Raw genomic sequence first — 16175 nt, 5'->3', positions numbered from 1 at the left:
AATATTTATTTCAAAAGCATCTTGACAGGGTGAGAGAGAGGCAGGAAGAGAGAGAAAAAGAGAGAGTGCGAGAAATCTTGTCTATGAGTTCACCCCCCCAAATGGCTGCAACGGCCATGACAGGCTGAAGCTAGGATCCCAGAACTCTATCAGGGTCTCCCACAGGCATGGCAGGGACACAAGCACTTGGGTCATCCTCTGCTGTTTTCCCAGGGGCATTAGCAGGGAGCTGGATTGAAAGCAGAGCAGCCAGGTCTTGAACCATTACTCCAATATGGAATGCTGGCATTAGAAGTGGTAGCTTAACCCATTGCACCACAGCATCCACCTACTATGAACTTTTTGAAGACCCTCCACCTCATATACCCAGAAGTGGAGTTGTTGGATCATGTGGTATTTCTGTTTTAAGTTTTTTGAGAAGCCTCCATAGTGTTTTCCATAATGAGGGTACTAATTTATATTCTTGGCAATAGTGAACAAGTGCTCCCTTTTTTCCACATCCTTGCCAACACTTGTTATCTCTTATCTTTTTCATGAAAGCTATCCCACCCAGTGCAAGGTGATATCTTGTGATTTTAATTTACATTTTCCCAGTGACTATTGTTGTTGAGAATTTATACTTACACATATTAGCCATTTATAGGTTTTTTTTTTCTTTTCTCAAAGAAACCCCATTTTATTTTATTACAGAGAGCATAAAAAGCCCTTTCCTCATAGGGAAAAGTACTGTTCCCTTTCTCCAAAATGACAGATGTGCCTCTTCTACCATTCCCAGATTTCTCTTCTGCCAGTACTTTCCATGTCAATTATAGTGTTTGTAGAGATAGCTGATGGTCTTAACACTGTGCAGGTTATCACTGAACATTCAAACTCCAACCATTTTTTTTTCTTTTGGATACATCACTACAATTCATTTGCCCTTTTGAGCCATGAAGCCATCTCAGGCCCCTGGTCAGTTTTTTGGGGTGCTTTTCAAAATTTCTAAGGATCCTGATATTGTCATACACTCTGAATGTGGCCCTCTTCTCATTCCAACCATCTACTGTTTTCAGGGGTGGGAGGGTGAGCCTTATATGGGACAATTCAGGAACACCCAGAGAGAAGCTTTCACAGGCCAGGGTCACCCAGTCCCACAGTGTCTTACTGGCTCCCTAAGAGAAGCTCCTTTTCATTGCTCTTGTCTCTCTCTCTCCACAGTGCACCAAATGAACCCAATGAGGGCCAGATGACTGTCACTGGGAATGGTCTCTTATGGATATCGGGATGGGGGCAGCCATATTGAACCTTACCCAGCCACCTTATTTCTGTATGTCTTCTTTTGTGTCTTTTCAGATTTTATGCTTGTTTTTTTTTTAATCCATTATCTGTTTTCTTACTATTGAGTTGTTTTTCTTATGTATTTCTTATCAGGTATATGACTTGCAAATATTTTCTCTTTTCCTGTAGATTATCTCTTCACTGTTTACTGTCTGTTTCCTTGGCTATGCAGGAGCCTTTTAGTCAGATGTAGTCCTACTTGTCTGTTTTTGTCATTGTTGCCTGTGCTTTTGCAATCATATCCAAGAAATCCTTGCAAAGACCAATGTCAGGAAGCTTTTCTCCTGTTTTCTTCTAGAAGTTGTATATCTGCAGGTCTTATATGTTAGCCTTGAATTCATTTTGATTGATTTTTGTATATGGGGTGAGATAATGGTGCAGTTTCTTTCATTTGCATGTGGATATCCAGGCATCTCACTACCATCTATTGAAGAAGCTGCCCTTTTCCTACTGTGTACTCTTGTCCCATTTGTCAAAGACCAGCAGACAGTAGATGCATAGATCTGTTTCTGGGATCTCTGTTTATGTTATGGGTGTCTACGTCTGTTTTTGTGTCAGTACTGTGCTGTCTTTATTACTATAGCTTTGCAGTAGATATTGAGATCAGGTAGTGTGATACCTCCAGCTTTGTTCTTTATGCCTAAGATTGTTTTGGCTTTTCAGGGTCTTTTGTAATTCCATATGAATTTTAGGATTTGGTTTTAGTTTCTGAGAAAGGTGCTATTGAAATGTTGGTAGGGATTGCATTGAATCTGGGGATAGCTTTGGGTAGTGTGGACATTTTAACGATATTAATTATATTCTATGTCTTTAGATTTATCACTATCCTGTACTTAAGACAGCAGAAATATTTTTTCATTCCTTGCTCATTCCTTTTTTTTTTTTTTTGACAGGCAGAGTGGACAGTCAGAGACAGAGAGAAAGGTCTTCCTTTGCTGTTGGGTCACCCTCCAATGGCTGCCGCGGGCGGCGCGCTGCAGCCGGCGCACCGCGCCGATCCAATGGCAGGAGCCAGGTGCTTCTCCTGGTCTCCCATGTGGGTGCAGGGCCCAAGCACTTGGGCCATCCTCCACTGCACTCCCTGGCCACAGCAGAGAGCTGGCCTGGAAGAGGGGCAACCGGGACAGGATCGGTGCCCTGACCGGGACTAGAACCCGGTGTGCCGGCGCCGCAAGGTGGAGGATTTGCCTAGTGAGCCGCGGCGCTGGCCCCTTGCTCATTCCTTATGACTAGAATATTGCCTGGCACATGGTAGGCTCTAATAAATAATTTCTAGAATGTACAAATGAATATTATCTCAGATACTCAGAATCCCTTAGACGTTTCAGTATAGCACAACACAGAGTTTTATTGATCAGAGATATGGGCAGTCCAAAGCAACAACTAGAAAATCTATTAGTCTTTGAGGTCTGCTTAATTAAAGAATATGACTTTCTCCAACACGAACTCATTTTCACATCACATTTAAATATATTTGATAAGTAGCATTCATTTAATACTCTGCCGAAAGGGCAGTATCTTAATAAATAGTTTGTTAAATGGGCAGTGATTAATGAATACATTTGTGCTCATAATTTTCTGATCAACATAAAAATTGTATCCAAACTAACAAATTGTGCCACTTGTCCAACAAGTACTTACAGAACTTGAATATGATGCAGCTCTTTTTTTTAAAGATAAGAATATGATAAAGTTTTTGGTAAAAGAATATTCTTCTTCTTGAGCCAGCAAAATCTGAGCAGATTAACTTGGCACTGGTATTTCCTTTCACTTGTAGACATCCAGAAGCTTACTAATTACTGGACCCTCTCCCCCCAACACACATACACACTTATGATGTATATCTATATCATGCTTCACAGACACTGCACTTTTTGTAAGCTGAAGGTTGGTGGCAACCCTGCATTGAGCACATCTGCTGGTTCCATTTTCCCGACAGCAGATACTCACTTCATATACTGCACCAAATGTTCTTACAGTATCTTAGACTTTCTCTTTATCATTATGTCTGCTATTGTGACCTGTGATAAGAATTCTTTGATGTTACTATTGTAATTTTTTTGAGTACCATGAACCATGCCCATATAAAATGGTGAGCTTAACCTGATCAATGCTGCCTGTGTCCTGACTGCTCCACTGGCCAGCAGGCCCTGTCTCCTGTCCTCAGCCCTCCTAATCCTAGAGACACAATAATATTGAAATTGGACCAAAGAATAACTATAGGACTCTGTAGATGTTCAGGTGAAAGGAAGAGTTGCTTTCACTTTAAATCAAAAGCTAGAAATGCTTAAGTTTAGTGAGGAGGCATAGTGTCAGCAGAGGTGGGCTGAGAACTAGGCCTCTTGCACCAGTTAGCCACGTTGTGAATGCAAAGTTGAAGTTCTCAGAATTGGAAGCGTTACTCCAGTGAGCACAGAAATGATAGGAAAGTGAAACAGGCTTATTGCTAATATGGAAAAAGTTTTAGTGGTCTGGATAAGAAATCAAACCAGCCATGACATTCTCTTAAGCCAAAGCCTAATCCAAAGCAAAGCCCTAGTTCTCCAATTCTATGAAGGCTGAGAGAGGTGAGGAAGCTACAGAAGAAGAGTTTGAAGCCAGAAGAATTTTGTTCATGAGGTTTAAGGAAAGAAGCTGCTGCTGTGAGGTGAAGGGGCAAGGTGAAGCAGCAAGTGCTGATGTAGAAGCTGAGGCAAGCTACCCAGGAGTCCCAGTAAGAGAACCGGTGAAAGTGGCCATGCTAAACAGCACAAGTGAGAAGGAGATGAAATAGCCTTATGTTGGAGGGAGATGCCATCTATGGTGTCCGTAGCTGGAGAGGAGAAGTCAATTCCTGCCTAGAAAGCTTCAAAGGAAAACCAGGGTTCCATGAGAAATGCCTTACTTCCTTGAGAAAGAACACCCCCAAATTACCTAAGCCCTCCCAAAAGGGTCTACCTCTCAAAGTCCACACCATCTCCCAACACTACCATCCTGGAATAACAGCCTCCAGCACACAAGCTTTTGGGGGACACTGGCAGAGGCCAGATCCTATAGAATCTCACAGACCACAGGCAGAGGTTGAAGAGTTTACTTATTCTTATTAGAGGCTAAGGTTGCTGATGACCTCAGGTTGAAACCCATGCTAAATTTATCGTTTACCCATTCTTAGCGACCCTAAGAATGACACTAAATCTCTCCCTGTGCTCTGTAAATGGAACAGCAAAGTCTAGATAACAGCACATTTGTTAGCAGGGATTTAATGAATATTTTAAGCCTGTTATTGGGACCTACTGCTGAAAAAAAAGATTTCTTTCAAAATATTATTGCTCATCAACAATATACCTGGTCACCCAAGAGCTCTATTGGAGGTGGATAGTGAGATTATTGTTGTTTTTATCTCTACTAACACAACACCAATTCTGCAGCCTGAGAATCATGGAATAATTTTGACTTTTTTTCCCTTTTAAATTTTTATTTATTTATTTTAAAGTCAGAGTCACAGAGGGAAAAGGAGGAAGGGAGGAAGGCAGGAAGGGAGGAAGGGAGGGAGAGGGAGAGGGAGAGGGAGAGAGAGAAAAAGAGAGAGCGCGCTTCCATCCACTGGTTCACTACCCAGTTGGCCACAATGGCCAGGGCTGATCCAGGCCAAAGCCAGGAGCCAAGTGCTTCATCCAGGTCTCTCATGAGGGCAGCAGAGGCTCAAATATTGGGGCCATTTTCTGATGCTTTTCCCAGGCCATGAGCAGGGAGCTGGATCAAAAGTAGAGTAGCCAGCACCCATATAGCAAGCCAGAATTGTAGGCCATGGCTTTACCTACTATACCATGATGCCAGCACCCTATTCTCTTATTTTAAGGCATTGCCACAGTCACTGCAACCTTCAGCAACTGCCACTCTGGTCATCTAGCAGCCACCAAAATCATCGCAAGACCTTCCACCAACAAAAATACTGACATATTGAAGGCTCGGATTATACTGATCAGCCTTTCATTGCTGTAATGCAATACCTGAGGCAGGTGACTAATGAAGACAAGAGGTTTATTGAGTTCACAGTTTTGGAAGTTCAAGGGCTTAGTGCTGGCACCAGCCCAGCTCAGGTGGTGACTCTCTCTACTGTATCACACTGGCAGTGGTGGAAGTGTGTGCAGGAGTGAGGGATCATATGTCAAACAGAAAGCCAATAGAGAAACTGGCCAGGGCCAAGCTCAGGCTGTTCTAACAATCCCCTTATAAGAACCAACCAGGGTTGCATGAGAAATGCCTTACTTCCTTGAGAAAGAACACCCCCAAATTACCTAAGCCCTCCCAAAAGGGTCTACCTCTCAAAGTCCACACCATCTCCCAACACTACCATCCTGGAATACAGCCTCCAGCACACAAGCTTTTGGGGGACACTGGCAGAGGCCAGATCCTATAGAATCTCACAGACCACAGACAAAGGTTGAAGAGTTTACTGTGTTTCAGTGAGGCTGCCATAACAAATTACCATGGACTTGTGGGAGGCTTAAACAGCAGAGATGTATTTCTCACAGTTCTAGAGGTTGGCAAGTTCAGGGTCAAGAAACCCACAGATCTGGCGTCTGGTGAGGCCTACCTCCTGGCTTGCAGATGGCCATCTGCTCACTGTGTCCTCCCATGCTCTCTTGCGTCTCTGCTGCTAAAGGAACCAATCCCATCACAAAAGTGCCACTCTTATGACTCAGTGACTCTCCAAGGCCCTCCCTCCAAGTGCCACCCACTGGGGTTAGGGTTTCAACATCGGCATGTTGCAGGGACACAAACATGCAGTTTGTGACATCTCAGTATTTCTTTTGAAGCTGAGGAATGCTGACTCCCTCCTGTTTTGCAGACCTTAGGGGATAGGGAGAGCAGTCACTAGAAGGAAAGAATGCTCAGTGCCATCCACTTGGTCTCCAACACAGTGGCTCTGTGGAGCCTGTATCAGTGGCTTGTCTGGGTCCAGCTGGCCGATTTGTCTCCTAACATGTTAGGGAAGCTCCTGGTTCAGGGCGAGAATGCAAATGTTCTTCCATGAATATAGAAGTCCATTTGGAAAATGATCCATTTGTGTTAAGTTTATCACAGATTAAATGTGTCTAGTTCAGAGAGCAGCAAGATGGCGGAATAGGCAGGGAGCACACTATTAGTCCAGGGGAGAGACAGTTTAATATAAGTGGAGATACTGCAGGGTCAAGGAAGAGTAGGGGATGAAACAGCAGAGGAAACTCTTCCGGAACTAGTGATTCACAGTGTACCTGCGTGGAGAGCGTGGGAGCCCAAGTTCGGGACACCAGCGGCAGACTCAACACACCAGCGCTGGAACGCGAGGTGAGCCGAACCTCAATAGCCCGAGACACCAGCGGGCAAGCGGAAAGAGGAGGCTAGAGGGAACGAGGCTTGAAACTCCGTGGGGAAAAATTCACCAGGCTAACTAGAAGAGAGAGAGGAAAAAAATAAAAAAAGTGACCGATACGGACACAAGTTTCTCTCTCTCCACTCACCTCTCAAAGGCGAGCAAGACAGAGCAGGCACCATTTTGGACATACATCATAAGCAGGGCGACCTCAGGTCTGCACCAGCCCTGAGCCTAGCAGAAAAACCTGACTCTGGGGGGAGGGGTGAAATAACAGGAGATTAGCATCTAACTTGGCAACCCAGTGGGAGACTGCAGGAGAATTGGAGCCCACACTGAGGGCAGCAGAGATTCCCTGTGTGGTCCTTGGGAAAGAGCTTCCGATCTCTGGCTCCTGTGGGTTTATCATTTGCCTGCTAACTACCTCCAGTTACATTCAGCTGTGCGGAATTACTTCCCTTTCGAATCAAAAAAAGAAAGAGAGATTTACCACACCTAACCTGGGAGTGTCCTCTTTGACACACCCTCAACCCTGAGGGACCAAACACAGCTCTCAGTCCACACTCATCTCAAGCCTCTAAGGCTCCACTGAAAGCAGACAGTCCACTTAATATAGAGCCATAGTGTAACAAGAAAAAACACCACAGTGAAGAAACCAAATATCTCCAATATGCCAAACAACAAATGCAAAAACCAAGCTAACAAGAACAAGGAAGACACTATGACACCCCCAAATGAAAAAGACACCCCAATTCAAGATTATGAAGATGATGAGATCAAAGAAATGCAAGAAGCGGATCTCAAAAGATTGATAAGAACATTAAGAAGTTCTCAAAAACAAATTCTTGAACTACAGAAATCCTTAATGGACAAGATAGAAAATCTCTCTCGTGAAAATGAAATATTAAGGAGGAATCAAAATGAAATGAAACAACTAGTGGAACAAGAAACTGTGATAGTGACGAGAAATCATAATGAAATGAAGAATTCAATAGATCAAATGACAAACACATTAGAGAGCCTTAAAAACAGAATGGGCGAAGCAGAAGAGAGAATATCAGACTTAGAAGACAGAGAACAGGAAAGGAAACAGGCAAACCAAAGAAAAGAAGAAGAAATTAGAAATCTAAAAAATATTGTCGGGAATCTACAGGATACTATTAAAAAACCCAACATTCGGGTTCTAGGAGTTCCTGAAGGCATGGAGAGGGAGAAAGGATTAGAAGGCATTTTCAGTGAGATACTAGCAGAAAATTTCCCAGGTTTGGAGAAGGACAGAGGCATCTTAGTACAGGAAGCTTATAGAACCCCTAATAAACATGACCAAAAGAGATCCTCACCACGACAGGTTGTAATCAAACTCACCACAGTGAAACATAAAGAAAAGATTCTAAAAGGTGCAAGAGAGAAACGTCAGATTACTCTCAGAGGATCTCCAATTAGACTCACAGCAGACTTCTCATCAGAAACCCTACAAGCTAGAAGGGAATGGCAAGACATAGCCCAGGTACTAAGAGAGAAAAACTGCCAGCCCAGAATACTATATCCTGCAAAGCTCTCATTTGTGAATGAAGGTGAAATTAAGACTTTTCATAGCAAACAGAAACTGAAAGAATTTGTCGCCACTCATCCTGCCCTGCAAAAGATGCTTAAAGATGTGTTACACACAGAAACACAGAAACATGGTCACCAATATGAAAGAAGGTAAAGGAAGGAAACCTCACAGCAAAAGATCACAGGAAGCTCAATTTCTCTTTGACATAGAATTAAACTCTGATGCTCTGTTAAAGCAATGTGTTAAAGTAATCTATTATGTTCTCTTGATGTCTGTTAAATTCTAATTGTTCAAAAACAGCTGAATTTTTATTAAGAGCTATGGGTTATTTAAATATGTGCTTATTTTCAAAGATTTGAATAATCACCTTGTAACAATGATCAAATTTGGTCTATGTTATGTCATGATTTTAAGGAATCTTATTCCAACCAGATATTTTGGATTTTGAGCCTTCTTGGCATTCTTGACAGGCATTCAAAAAAATCAAAGTTTCAAACAATCTGGTCTCTAAAATTTCCAGTAAATCCTGGACTTTGGTTTTTCCAGTTTGGGCCCAACTGAAAAAATCGAAGGACCTATGTCTCTCATCTTATAGAGACACCAACTAATCAGGCTATTTGGATTATATTAGAAGGACTGTCAAGATGTGATGTGGTACCAGACTTTAAGTTTCTATAATGGAAAATGCTATTAATACAAATGTTTGAGAATTAAAAAGTCTAATGATCTTGTGTTACTAGACATGATAGTTATCTTAATGAGAAAGTCCCAGAGGCCTAAAGGGTTAAATACTTGTAAAATCCTACAGGTGCTTTCAAAAATACTGTGAAGTAAGCAAGTGCCTCTTGTTGGTTGATGAGTTTATAATTTTAAACATGGCGACTTAAAGTCTTTTGTCATCCATAGTTATATATGATTTGCTGCTCATAAAACTAAAGCGTTGTTGGTTCTGTGTTTAGCTGTCCTCCTATAGGTTCCTATGGACTTTTTCCAGCCACTTCTATTGTATTCAGTACTTTGGGATGGCTCTGTAAACAGATGAAGCCAATAATGTATTAACAGTACTTACTGAGAGAAAGTATGGTTAACTGAGGTTACTAAAAACAAAAAGCAATTCAAATCAATTGGCAATCTACAAAAAGAGTTAAAGATTTTAAAAGCTATTATTAAAATTGCTATATTGGTCTATTATGCTATGTTATACGTGTGTACATATTGTATGTCCACATGGGGAAATTTTATTAAGAGTTTTATTTTAAATGGCTTATAGATAAGATTGTCCATAAATTTAAGCTGCTAAAATCAATCAAAAATACATTTTAATTTGTGTGACCTGAATCTGTGTATCATATGTTTTAAACGTGTTGGTAGAAAGAAACTAAAAACATTTTAGATGGTTGTGCTTAAGTTTACTGGCTAAACAAACTACACCATGTTAAGAGGTGCTTTCAAATACATGATTCTTAAAATTTATAGAAGGCATTGGACCTTCTGGTAAATGTTTTCTTAAGTTGTTATCTAATGGTTGAAACTGTTTGCTAAGTATTCATGTAATATTGCTATTGTCAGCAAGCGATCTAGGACTTGCTCCCTCATTTCTCTATTCTAAGCCCAACTTGTTCTTTCATTTCTCTATTCTCTTTAAGGTAGGAAACTAATTCTATTATAAAGGAATCTGTAGGACACACAATTTAATCTTTAGACCTTATAAAAGAGATGGCTAACATTTTTCTGTAATAGCATAGCCAAAATAAGAACTTAAATAATAATCTCATAGCTAGATTCACTTCGCCATCAGCGAAGTATACAGTAAGTAGAAAAAAACCTCCCTTTCAGACCAAAGGGAAAGAAAGTTTTAAAGTGAGAATATCATTTTCCTCATGGGCATTGTCTACCTTAGAAAAACTACTACAGAACATGCCTGTGACTAGAGACTTGTAGTTCAGGCCACCAAAGATTAGAGATGGGACTTGGGCACTCTCTTGACTTGCATCCTCTGGCCTGCTTTAACACAAACCAGGAGGAAAAGAAAGCTAGGCATCAGAAGCAATGGGTGGCAGGCCTATTAATGGCTGATCTGTACAGTGATCTGCCCTCAAGGAGACCCAACAGGCCAGTCCACTGCAGTGGCTTTCAATGTGGTAAGCCTGGGCTTCAGCAGAAGTCAGCTTGTGAAGAGCCCTGGCAGCTCTGCCAAGAGTTGGATCACTGGAAATGGACCTGCCCTGGAGTCGAAGGATGCCCAGGTCAGAGCCACAGATCTTATTGGCTCTAAGCTGAAAAGCCCTTCACTCAGCCTAACTTCCAAAGTGACCACTGCAGCTGAGGGGATGGTCAAGTAGGGTCAGCAACATTGCAGGCAGAACTGTAAATTTCTTGTTAGAGATGCCCCCTGCCTTTACCTGGCCAGCTCTCCTCCCAGGCCAGCCAAGTAATGAAAGTCAACAGAGTGCCTTCCCCTAGGAGGTTCACACCTCCCTTAGGATATACCCCATGTGAAGAGATAGATAGGTCTGGGCCTCTTAACTTACAAGACCTAAAGCCCAACAGATTATTATCAAGCCCCTTCTATCAGGTTCTATTTGCCTCTCAATCAGAAAACTTAATTGTAGCTTAGACAGCACCTTTCTTAGCTCCTCTAATAATGACTCTGTCCTTTGTTCTAGACCCTGTCTAGCACACTTGGACCTCATTCCTTTGTAATCATAACCTCTACTCTACCACCAATGGCTCTACTCCCAACCTGTGTGTACTGATGGTCCTCTTCCCCACTTAATGCTGTATAATTGTTCAAACCTGGTAAATGCCACTCTTAGGATCATTGGTTACTATCCTCACTCTGTCTTTTATGACCTTGTCTAAATATGATCAGAGTCGGCAAACTTGGAAGGCTTCCATAGCCTTGGCAACTCATGACGACAGCCTAGGGTGGTTACTGGCGCCATAAACTAGAGTGTCAATTTGTTGGGTCAACAACAGGAGTCACTGTGCACTTGCTCCTCGTGTGGGATCTCTGTCCTTAATGTGCTGTACATTTTGATTTAATGCTGTAACTAGTACTCAAACAGTATGTTTCACTTTGTGTTTCTATGTGGGTGCAAACTGTTGAAATCTTTATACTAAATTGATCTTCTGTATATAAAGAGAATTGAAAATGAATCTTGATGCAAATGGAAGGGAAGAGGGAGTGGGAGAGGGGAGGGTTGCGGGTGGGAGGGAAGTTATGGGAGGGGAAAGCCATTGTAATCCATAAGCTGTACTTTGGAAATTTATATTCATTAAATAAAAGTTAAAAAAATAAATAAATATACATATGACATAAAAAAAATAAATGTGTCTAGTTCAAAGCTAAATCTTTATAGATAAGGAAGAAGCCACACTGGATGGGAAGTTGGCTTAGCCAAGACCTGTGTTCCACATTCAACTATGTAGTCTGGCTCGAGTCAGATGATCTGTGCCTCAGTTTCCTCATTAGTGAAGCCAAGGGGAGAGATTGACTTGCTCTCCAAGGCCCTTTCAGAAGCTAGAAGTGAGAAATCTCAGAGAGAGAGAGCCTGCTTTTATACAGGCATACATCAGAGACAGTATAGGTTTGGTTCCAGACCACTGCAAACTGTTGCGATAAAGAGAACGTCACAATAAAGCGAATGACATGTTTCCAGTACATATAAAAGTGATGTCTGCACTACATTGTTGTCTATGAAGTATGCAGTACCTTTGTATCTAAAAACCCAGTATATATACCTGCTTTGGTTTGATCTGGGATGTGGGCATCCCGAACGATGTCTTAACCACTAGGCCTCACTCTCCCTACTTTGTAACATTTCTCCTGTTGGTTAAATTTGATCTGTCTCCTTTGCTGATATCTAGATATTCTTGCTTTTGGTGGGTCATGGTTGTGTTGTTATAAATAATTTCATATTGGGCTTTCAGTTCACAGTATCCACAAAAACCCTTGTTAATGATCTTCCTTTCCTCCGTTCCAGAGTCACCGCCCCTGGACTTTGCAGGCATTTGCTTCATTCATCCACCATGTTTCTGACAGCTTCTCTGTACCAAGCTGAGTTCTGACAATACCACCACGGTCCCTTCTTATCTTTCAACTTTCCAAGACCCATTTGTATTTTTACCTTTTTTTTTAATTGGCAGATTTAATGATACATCCCCAATTTTATCACCTGTTCTGTCAGCAAGTAATTAATGAAACTTTTCAACAGTCCTGAGCAAGACTGACCCTGTGTAACTACATTTGTTAAATTCTCCCAAGCTGACATTTCCATTGACCTGCTAATGAATTTTGCTTTCTCTGGATACATCAATTACGGGGTCCCGGCTTCATGATGGGCAGGTCATACAGGACCAAATCTAAAGCATGAAATGAATTCCTCTCCTTGAAGGGTAAGATCCAGCAGATTTATTCTCAAAGCTCTGCTGGTTTTTACCCTGCCTGTAGCTGTTTATTAAAATATGCCAGGGCTGGCTTCCATAGTTTTCAGATGTTAGCGCTATAGTAGGCAGGAGGAAGATGAAGCAGAGACTTAGTTCCATTAATGCCATTCAACTGCTTTATTTGCAAAGAAGAACAATGTAAAGAAGAGGGTCTTGTTATTTTGAACCCCCTTTTGTGTTTCCTTCCCTGAAACTTCAGTAATAGTTGCCACACATTGATTCTCACCTTTCCAGCCCTGCCATGACTCGAGTGACAGATAAGACTCCACTTCCATGCTGGATGCTTGCTGTTAATTAAAAACAAACGAACACAAACTCTTATAAAGTACCCAGGATAAAGAAATTGATTTTGGGCATATCTGCTTTGACGTATGTTTTCCAAGTGGTTTGAATGCAGGTGTTCTCCCATTCTCTCATCCTTTTGTCTCCCTACCCCTCCAGTTTCCAGAAGTGAGCATTTCTTGACTTCTGATGACCCCCCTCAGAAACACCTCTCCTCAATCCTCTTGTGTTTCAGTCGCAGAAGCCCCCGCAGCAGCTCCTCCAGGACAGCCCTGTTGTATGCTTTCAAGGAGCTTGACCAAGTGAGCATTTAGAGGAGATTGACAGGTGCCCTTAATCTCTTCCTCTCTCTGTACCCAGGATGCTAATTGCTAGAGGAGGTTAAATCCTATGGGCCAGAGGAAACTTTCTGTTGAGCTGGGTCCTTGGTGCCCTCCTAGGAGGTGTTTAGTTGAATTAAAGGCATGGGTGAGGTTCCGGCAGGTTCATTGCCATCTGTGATGCCAGCATCCCATATGAACACCGGTTCGGATCCAGCTCCCTGCTAATGTGCCTGGGAAAGCAGTGGAAGATGGCCCAAGTGCTTGGGCCCCCACACCCATGTGGGAGACCTGGAACGAGTTCCAGGCTCCTGGCCCCTGCCATTGCCACAATGGGGAGTGAACCAGGAGATAGCAGGTATCTCTATCTCTTCCTCTCTGTCTGTAACTGCCTTTCAGATAAATAAGTAAATCTTCACAAAACAAAATAAAAGGCATAGGTCACATGAAATAAGTACACATTTAAGGAATCTTCCAAGATTAAGGTGGTTAGGTTATAAAAATAATCAACAGGGGGTGGATGCTGTAGCTAGGAGTTGTGTAGGAAGTTGAGATAGGTATGCTTGCTGAACAAGTTATACACAATGCTCTCTGCCAGCTGATGTATGATTATTATCTGTCAATTTTTAAAAACTGAAAAGAAATACCAAATGTTCAGCATGTTTTAAATCCACACACACAGGCTTTCCTCCAACTGGAGTACTGGCGTGAGAATGAGGTCCTGACGAAGTGCAGCTTCCTCCCCAGGAGCAACTTGCAGATGTCCTGTGTAGCACCACAATGACTTTCTTGTGCTCCCAGCTGTCAGTGTCATGCTCACCTCACATTCCCAGACACTGGTTGGCCCTCACCTTCGAGATGCGCAGAAGCAAGTTACAAAATGCCAAATCCAGAGAAAAGCTTTACACGTGCAATTTCCTTTACCTTTACTGTTTGACATGCTCGCATCAGTCCCCACGCACCTTTCTGGAGCAGATAAAATCTGTATTTTATGCATGAGGGGAGGATGGGAGGTGGTGTGGTCCATTAGTCTGGGGACAGTTATACAGTTGGGATGTTGTAGATGCCAGGTCTTCCAGGCATAGCCCTCCTCTTTCTCCTGCTGCTGGCCCTGCCAGGCTGGGATCTGATGACACAGGCAGTGCCTCCTGTGAGGTGGGGACTCCTTCCTCACCACTTCCTCCTGGCTCCCCTGACAGTACACAGTCCCCACTGATGGGATCCCATGACAGGTTTGCAGTGCTCCTTTTAAAAAAATTGGAAAAGGGACACACACACACAGACTGAGACAGAGGAAGAGAGACAGAGAGAGGAAGAGAGTTTCTATTTGTCGGTTCATTCCCAGATGCACACAACAGCCAGGACTGGGCCAGCCTAAAGCCAAGAACTTCACTTGGGTCTCCTAAATGGGTGGCAGGAACTCAAGTACCTGGGCCATCGTCTGCTGCCTCCTAGATGCATTAGCAGGGAGCTGGGTGAGAAGCAGAGTAACTGGGACTTGAACCAGTGCCACAATATGGGATGCTGATGTCCTATGTGATAGCTTAATCTGCTATACTACAATGCCCATCCTTCCTTTTTTAATTAAAGATTTATTTATTTATTTGAAAGAGTGACAGAGAGAGAGAGAGAAGAGAGAGAGAGAGAGAGATATTCTATCTGCTGGTTCACTCCCCAAATGTCTGCAACAACCCAGGGGAGGGGGGAGGGTAGGCAGGGCCAAAGACAGGAGCCAGAAACTCCATCTAGGTCTCCCATGTGGGTAGCCAGGCCTCAAATACTTGATCCTCTATCCCCTGCCTTCCAGGTACATTAACAAGAAGCTGGATTGGGAGTAGAACAGCAGAATCTCAAACCAGCACTCCAGTGTGGGATGTAGGCCTTGTAAATGACAGTTTACTCTGCTGTGCCGCAACGCTCACCCCAGCTCCCCGGCTCAGTGGGGATGAAGGCAGAGTTCTCTGGGGTCTGCTGACTTCCTTCTCTGATGAGGCTCCTCTGAGGTGCTTTTAGGTGTTCAGAGTGCTGAGGTGGTGCCCAGCAGCCAGGAAGAGTGTCTCCCTGCTGGGGCTCTCTTCTTTTACCCAATTCTGTGCTTCCCCCCTTCATGGCTTTCCTGCTCTCCTTGTGCCTGGCTGCAGCCTGCCAGAGACCACACATACCTTGGACGTCCCTCTGCTCTCACCTGCCCTGGGAAGATGTGGACTCTGATAAGTGCTCAGAATGGAGGTTTCTGTCTGACTCATTGAGCCCACAGGACCCACAGTGGCACCGCTGAGCGTCACTTGACCTGCTCTGACCTCATTTCCTCCCTTCCTGGATGAGAGAGATACCAATAGGCCCCTCCCTGCCTTCATGCTCCCCAGAGAGGATCTGCCCAGAAGCAGAGCTCCTCCCTAGTGGGCCTGACCCCTGCTTGTCCCACAAGGCATTTGCCAAAGAAGAAAACACCGCTGCTGCTTCTGTGGCCAGCAGGTATGCTCGGGTTCATAAACCTTGGCTGTCTCAGATGAAAAGGCTCGAGCTTGTGGCCCTTCAGTGTTCCATTTGTACCCTCTCCTTTCAAAGCAGCTTTATTGAAGAATGATTTGCATACACAGACGTCCCCAGTTGTAAGTGTACAGTGTAGTGATTTCCGAGCTGTGCTGCTTACACCACATTGCAGCTTTAGAATATTTATTTCCATCATCCCGCAGATGTCTGTTGCATGCACTAGGAGTTAATCTTCCTCCCAGCCCCAGCCCCAGGCAGCCACTGAGTCACCATCTGCCTCTAAGATCTGCCTTATCTGAACATTTCGTGTAGACAGAACCATGTGATAGGTGGTCTTTTGCAGCTGGCTTCTTAGCGTAACGTCTTGGACTTTCACCCGCCTTGTAGCACGTGTCAGTAGTTGGTTTCTTTGTACTGCTGAGTC

The 16175-nt window shown here is 43.3% G+C and overlaps 1 protein-coding gene across 4 annotated transcripts in view; it reads left to right on the top strand.

Moving 5' to 3' along the window:
* Nucleotides 1-16175, top strand: part of HIVEP3 (HIVEP zinc finger 3) — a 488676-nt gene that overhangs the window by 46779 nt on the left and 425722 nt on the right. Inside the window, exon 1 of one of the 4 annotated variants that reach the window (XM_062191079.1) lies at nt 1244-1306. The exons of the other annotated variants lie outside the window; for them this stretch is intronic. The gene's annotated coding sequence lies outside the window, so the exon portion shown is untranslated. Of the gene's footprint in view, nt 1-1243; nt 1307-16175 lie in introns of those variants that run through there. 4 annotated transcript variants of the gene reach the window in all.

The sequence above is a fragment of the Lepus europaeus genome, chromosome 5 (genome assembly GCF_033115175.1).
Source record: "Lepus europaeus isolate LE1 chromosome 5, mLepTim1.pri, whole genome shotgun sequence".
Classification (NCBI taxonomy): Eukaryota; Metazoa; Chordata; class Mammalia; order Lagomorpha; family Leporidae; genus Lepus; species Lepus europaeus.
The sequence above is the reverse complement of the archived record's forward strand: the minus strand, read 5'-3'. Positions and strand labels throughout refer to the sequence as shown.